This window comes from Cynoglossus semilaevis, chromosome 9, assembly GCF_000523025.1.
Source record: "Cynoglossus semilaevis isolate Cse_v1.0 chromosome 9, Cse_v1.0, whole genome shotgun sequence".
Taxonomy (NCBI): Eukaryota; Metazoa; Chordata; class Actinopteri; order Pleuronectiformes; family Cynoglossidae; genus Cynoglossus; species Cynoglossus semilaevis.
In genome coordinates, this window is record NC_024315.1 from 10,189,487 (window position 1) to 10,195,486 (window position 6,000).

Genomic DNA, 6,000 nt, shown 5'->3' on the forward strand with positions numbered 1-6,000 from the left:
ATAATGACTGAGCCAAAATGAGTTTCCTGTTTAGCAGAGCAGCAAACACTGCTGACCACATCACACCTATATGTTAAAATAAGATGAAGCTGTGAGATGAGTTTATCTGGTGTTCTGATAATTATCATATTTAAAGGTTGTTTTAATCGCAGCCAGCTCCAACCAGTTTTGCTAATTGTGGCAGAAGGCTTTGTTTTGGTGTGGACTGTTTTGTTTTCCTCAATGCAACCTCAGCCATCTCAGTTCACTGACTGGGACTAAACTAGGAGTTCCAGTCAACATATTGATGAGCTAATTTCTCCACAGCTTTGACTAATTACAGCTTGTGACTACACAGTCATGCTGGTGTCTTGAAAAAAAAAAAGTAAGTGCTGCTTCAGAACACACACACAGCCACACACAGCCACACACACTTATTATAGGTGCATTACTGATGTCAGGCCTGTCTTCAGCTCTGTTGTTGTTTCCCTGTAGGAACTTTTAGGCTATGCTGCCCTTAAATGAACTAATATAAAATCATCTCACTATCGTGCAGGCTAACTTGAATATGTTTTCTCTCTTTTGCTCTTGTAGTTAGCCAATCTGATGTCCACAAAAATGTAGTAGGACAGCTGGTGTGTGTGTGTGTGTGTACATGTACAGTGTTGGGCTCATCTCTTGCATATAAACATACAAACGACAAACTGCACACTACTGTTGACGTTCCACAAAATATAAATGTGTCCAACTGTGTCAAAAATACTGACCAAATGAGAAGGACAGAGACAGAAAACTAATCTCACAAGTACAACCATATTAAATAACTATTTAACTGTTATTTAACTACAACCATATTAAATAACTATTTAACTATGTTGTTTTGTGCCACTCTCATTTACTCTCAATAGGTTTTGGGGGCGGGGTTGCACTGGATGCCCTTCACAACACAACTTTCCCTTTGTTCTATCCTCACTGGCAGTTAAGGCAGTAAGTAGATTCTATCTGGGACCCACTGCAGGTTTCTAAGCATGACACAGAGGGTGTTTAGAGGGGTCTTGAGTGAATATGAACATGGCAGCTGGACATGTGTGCGTTGGTATTAATCACATTATGTCAACAAATTATGTAGATGCAGTCATATCATGAAACCAGCTGCATTACGGGGACCAAAATTTATATCCTGTGTCATATGTTTTCAGGTGAACTCATTCATTACTGTACGTACTGTATATGTTTTGGTATTTTCATCTGAAGTTTTCGAATCACTGACTGTGCCTCTTTCTGGCCCCAAGAAAACTTTGTCCTACACAATTTGGTGTCTTAATAAGATAGATTTGTTTTCTTCTCTTGCCACTGACCACAGGGCAACTCCCTGAAAAATAAATGTGCAACACTAGTGAAAAATCTTCTCAAGTTAGAAGGGAAGTTCGAGAGAGGTTTTACACAAACTAGCATTTTTACACATTCTGATTCTTTAGTGGGGTTATTTCTGCCATCGTGCTACTGTTCTGATTATATAAGTAGAAACCCTTCATCAACCAACTGCTAACTACCTTCAGTTCAGCCCACCTGACCACTGCAAAACTCATCTCCAGCCCCCCTCCAACAAATACCTCCTATCTGTCCTTCAAACAAGCCAAACTATGAAATGAGCTCAGAAAGATGAAAGCGAAGGAAGCAGCTGCTCCTGACACCAAGACATGTTCTTCCACAGCACCAGGACAGGTGCCCGTGTGTGGTACCTGTGCCAGTGACATCACACCCCAGGGATTTTAGCAGTTACAAAATTGTATTATGTCCTGGTTCTCAGAGGTCACCGAACTGTCATCACATTTTCTCAGCTCAAATTTCTCAGACAGCAGTGCAGTTGGTGGTCTGAGCTCAGAAACAGTTGACAAGGTGTAGAGAAAATCTCCCTGACAGAGAACCAATTAAAAAAAACTATAAAACTATATATGTTTATAAAATGTATGCACATGTTTAGTTTAGTAAATTTAAACAGCAGGATTTTTAACAAACAAATCCCAGTCTCCATCAAACAAGGAGAGCCAGCTCTTCAGACCAGGACACAGCTGTTCATCTACATTTCAAGAACAAAGGACACTCTTTTGAGGATGAAAATGTACATATTCTTGTTAGAGAACACAGATGGTTTTGTAAGATGAGTGGTAGGACATCTACTGTCAACCTGCAAAAACATCACTCAACACAGAAGGAGGCTTCAGAGACCATCTCTCAGCCACTTCCAATGTTGTCCTTAGGTCACTTCCCAGTAAACTCAACCGTCACACAGCAAACAACAAAGGCAGACTCCAGCCAACCAGGTCCCTCAGGTGATACCAACTCAGGTGCTGTATACAATTTAATACTCATCCATTTCAGAACATAAGCCAGCAAAAAAAAAAAAGTAATATAAAAGTTAAATCTTCATGCTACAGAAAACTCTCTATCTAAACCCAGTCCAGCCCCAGAGGCGGGGATAGAAACACCAGTCTTTGTACTGATCTCTGGTCTGCATTCTTAGGTAATAACTCACTCGCACTGCACTACCTTGCTTTTATGTCTTTTTAATGCAATTTCTAAGAGCACATACAAAAAAAGGATTTCCCTGTGAGCGCCCAACTATGACAGCTGGGCTCCAGTGACTTTGGTTTTCAAAAGATATGGCGTCTCTTGTGGCCAGTTTGTGACATACATTATATCCAATAGAATGGTTAGGTTTGATGGAATCCAACCTGTCGCACAAAAAAAAAAACTATACTTTTAGTATTATATTGGCTAATTTTGAAGTGGCGTTAAAGACTAAAAAAAGATGCATTAGGTAAGGACGTGTAGTTTTTCTGTACTTTCTAAAGCGTCTACTTCTGAAGGCTGTAGACATATTTAAACCTCTGTTGATGACAGAAGAAGGTCAAATTCTGAGACAGCCTTGGATTTTTACTATCTTAGCCAAAGTGTGAATAAAGGACGTCTGCCCAGAAGGCTCATTGAACAGAGTTAAACTGCCTTAAACACGACATCTCAAGCTCTGTATATATATATATATATATATATAAAAATAGTGTCAAAATGAAATGATTTGCTCACCATTTTACACAGAACTTCATAATGTAGTCCATGAAATTGTACATTTCTAACATCTGAGTTGATAAAAGTTGTGAGAGCTGAGCTAAAGCTGACAATACTTACAGCAGTGTGTAGAAAGTTGAGGCTGCAGCAGGAGGAGATATAGCAAAGTTCATAAGCAATAAGCCCTGGCCGCAATCTCCAGCTCCATTTTGAAGAATCAAAAACGTGCTTGAAGTCCAGTCTGGATGTGTAATCCCTCCCATGTGCTCTGCGCCTCCATTTGGTCCCCTTTCAATTAGACACTGTAGGTAAAAAACACTGGAGTTAGAGCCATCCTAATCCACTGTGTGCATCACCTCAGCTCTCTCGGATTTTTTTTTGCATTAGACAGGAAGATCTCTCCATTCTGTGTACATCTGAGCACATTTCCTATTATCTGTGATTCAACCAATGTTAATTCATTATCTATATCATTATTCTATAAAAATAGTAGACCCGCTTTTCATCAATATCACTGAATATGTATTTTTGTTCATCTTAAGAAATCACTAAGAAATTGTGTGTTTGTCCAATGTCAACAAGTTATATTGAATGCATTTGTTAAGAAAATATTATATTAACTTATTAAAGTTTTCTTTTAATTAAGACATCTTATCCTGACATTTTGTCAGTCTCCACTTTGAGGGGATTGCGCTTCAGAAAAACCTCAAACCAAAGCTTTAAAGATTAAGAATAAAAATGAAAACCAAAGGAAATTTTTTGTAGGTCAACCTTATTTGAAGATGTATTAAGATCACTGATGTGAAAATCTAAAGAGGTAGATAGCAAGTGGCCACTGTGGTCCCCAAGGAGAACATGTGCAACACTGCAGTCTGACTCACAGCAGCAGAAGCACTTCTGTATGCAGGTGAAATTAAATTAAATGGGAATTTAAATTTATGTTTAAGAAATGTGTTTTTTTAATGAACACAAGCTATGTTAATGTCCTTTCATTGCACCTTGTTTTTATTTGTATCTAAATTGTACAAAAAAGTAAAATGGTGATATTGCTAAACACAACAATGGTGTTGGATGAAACAGGTAGACCAGTATTAACCTAATAACAATATGATGTTAATTAGCAGGCACAAAATGTAATGCTGACATTCATGGTTTTGAACAATGCATGACTGTGTAAAATACAACATTACTGTCAGACAGTCTTCATCTGGACAAAAATACAATATATCACATCATTGTATCAGGTGTAGTTCCTTTAACAAAAAGTGAGCCAATCCAGGTTATAGACACATTTAATTATGATTTTAAAAAAACTAAGTGATTGTTTAATGTTTAACACTATGGTCAACACAAATGGTTTTAACATAGACATGCGCTAATGTAGGTTGTTTACATCCAGTAATTATATTAGGCATTAACTGCTGTCAATTCTTAAAGCTCATAAAACAACTATGGTTTGGACTTGACTCTATGAGACCAGTTTTAGTACATTTTAGCTAGCCTACAAGCTAGCTTACTAGCTGTAGCTAGCCTAAAAATATGTAATTTGTTTTGTTTTGTTTTATTCTCTACATGCATAGTAAACTTTGTGGTAGCTGCACATTTGAAGACCAGTGACTTAAGTTTGCATCTACAAGAGTATTCTACATAAATAGAAAGTCATTTGTCTTTAAAGTGTACTATATTTTACCAGTCTTGCCAACTGGGGTTGCAGTATTGTAGCAGAGCTAGACACATTTCATTCTCTATGTAGCTTTTGACTTCCATCTTAAAAGCTAAGGTAGCAGCTAGCCAACTAGCTAACACCAATATGCTTGCTACAAAGGCCAGTGGACTTAAATGCAGGACAACAAAAGAAGTTCAAAAGTAATCCTTCAAAATAATTGTCACATTGACAGCAAGTGTAACTATATTTATAGGTTTACTCACAATTAGGAGGCCACAGGAAACAAGAGAAAACAACACATGGAAAGGCAGGGATAGAAACACTGCTGCATGTAGTTACTGGCAAATGGATGAAATGGGTGGAGAACCATTTTATAGAGACATGGGCGGAGTTAACAAGACAGGGGCAGGGAGTTATGTAATCACATTGGAGGGAAGCACAGGAGGCAGGGAAAAGTAGCACCTGGAAGGTGGGACACAAGAGGGAGACACCACTGAAGCTAAGCCAATGGGAAATTGAGTTACAGTTCTCCCACCTGACAACTTACAAAAGAAAAATAGGAAAATACAAAGAAATGGGGGGACAAAATCCCTGCTAATGATCCCAGCACCATAGAATTACATTTATTTGTTGTGTCATCATCAAACAAATCATAAATACAAGCAGGAACATGCCATATTATATTTATATATTTATATACAGTAAACCCTTGTTTTTCGCGGGGGTTACGTTCCAAAAAGAACCCGTGATAGGCAAAATCCGTGAAGTAGAAATCTTTATTTTTTTTACAATTAAATACTCAGAAAAAGAAGAGAAAGAACGAACAAACCATTTTACAGTCTCAACCATTTGTTTCACAAATAAAGTAAAATAAAAGTACTTTAGAAACGTTTCAACAAATAACTTCTGTAATGTACTGTCAAATAATAATTTTAATCATCAACGTGAACAGAAGGCTTCAAATTGCGGAGATTAGCACCGCCCACCGTGAACGGGAGAAAATTAAAAATGATTATGAAAAAAATACAAATTACCTGGTCTTGTTGCGGGCAGTTGCAACCCTTTTTGAATCCTTATTAAAACTTATTGCTGCTGTCTTCCTTATGTTTTTTTCTTCCTTCTTTATGGAACGAACGGAAGATTCATTAATTCCATAATGCCGACCTACAGCCGCATAGCTTTTACCTTCATTTAGCATGTCCAATAGTTTTACTTTATCACCGATAGACAGCATCTTCCGCTGCCTTTTGGTCCCTACCGCAGGTACTTTTGCCGGTCCAGAGCGT

General features: G+C 37.8%; 1 long non-coding RNA gene across 2 annotated transcripts in view; it reads right to left on the reverse strand.

The window, feature by feature from the left end:
* The window catches only part of LOC103383822 (uncharacterized), a 125,098-nt gene extending 119,696 nt beyond the window's left edge, over positions 1–5,402 (reverse strand). For both annotated transcript variants that reach the window (XR_522035.3, XR_003050521.1), the window contains exons 1-2: positions 4,978–5,402; positions 3,169–3,350 (exon numbers count right to left, since the gene is read on the reverse strand). This is a non-coding gene — a long non-coding RNA (uncharacterized LOC103383822). The remainder of the gene's footprint in view (positions 1–3,168; positions 3,351–4,977) is intronic.
* Between the last annotated feature and the right edge of the window lie 598 nt (positions 5,403–6,000).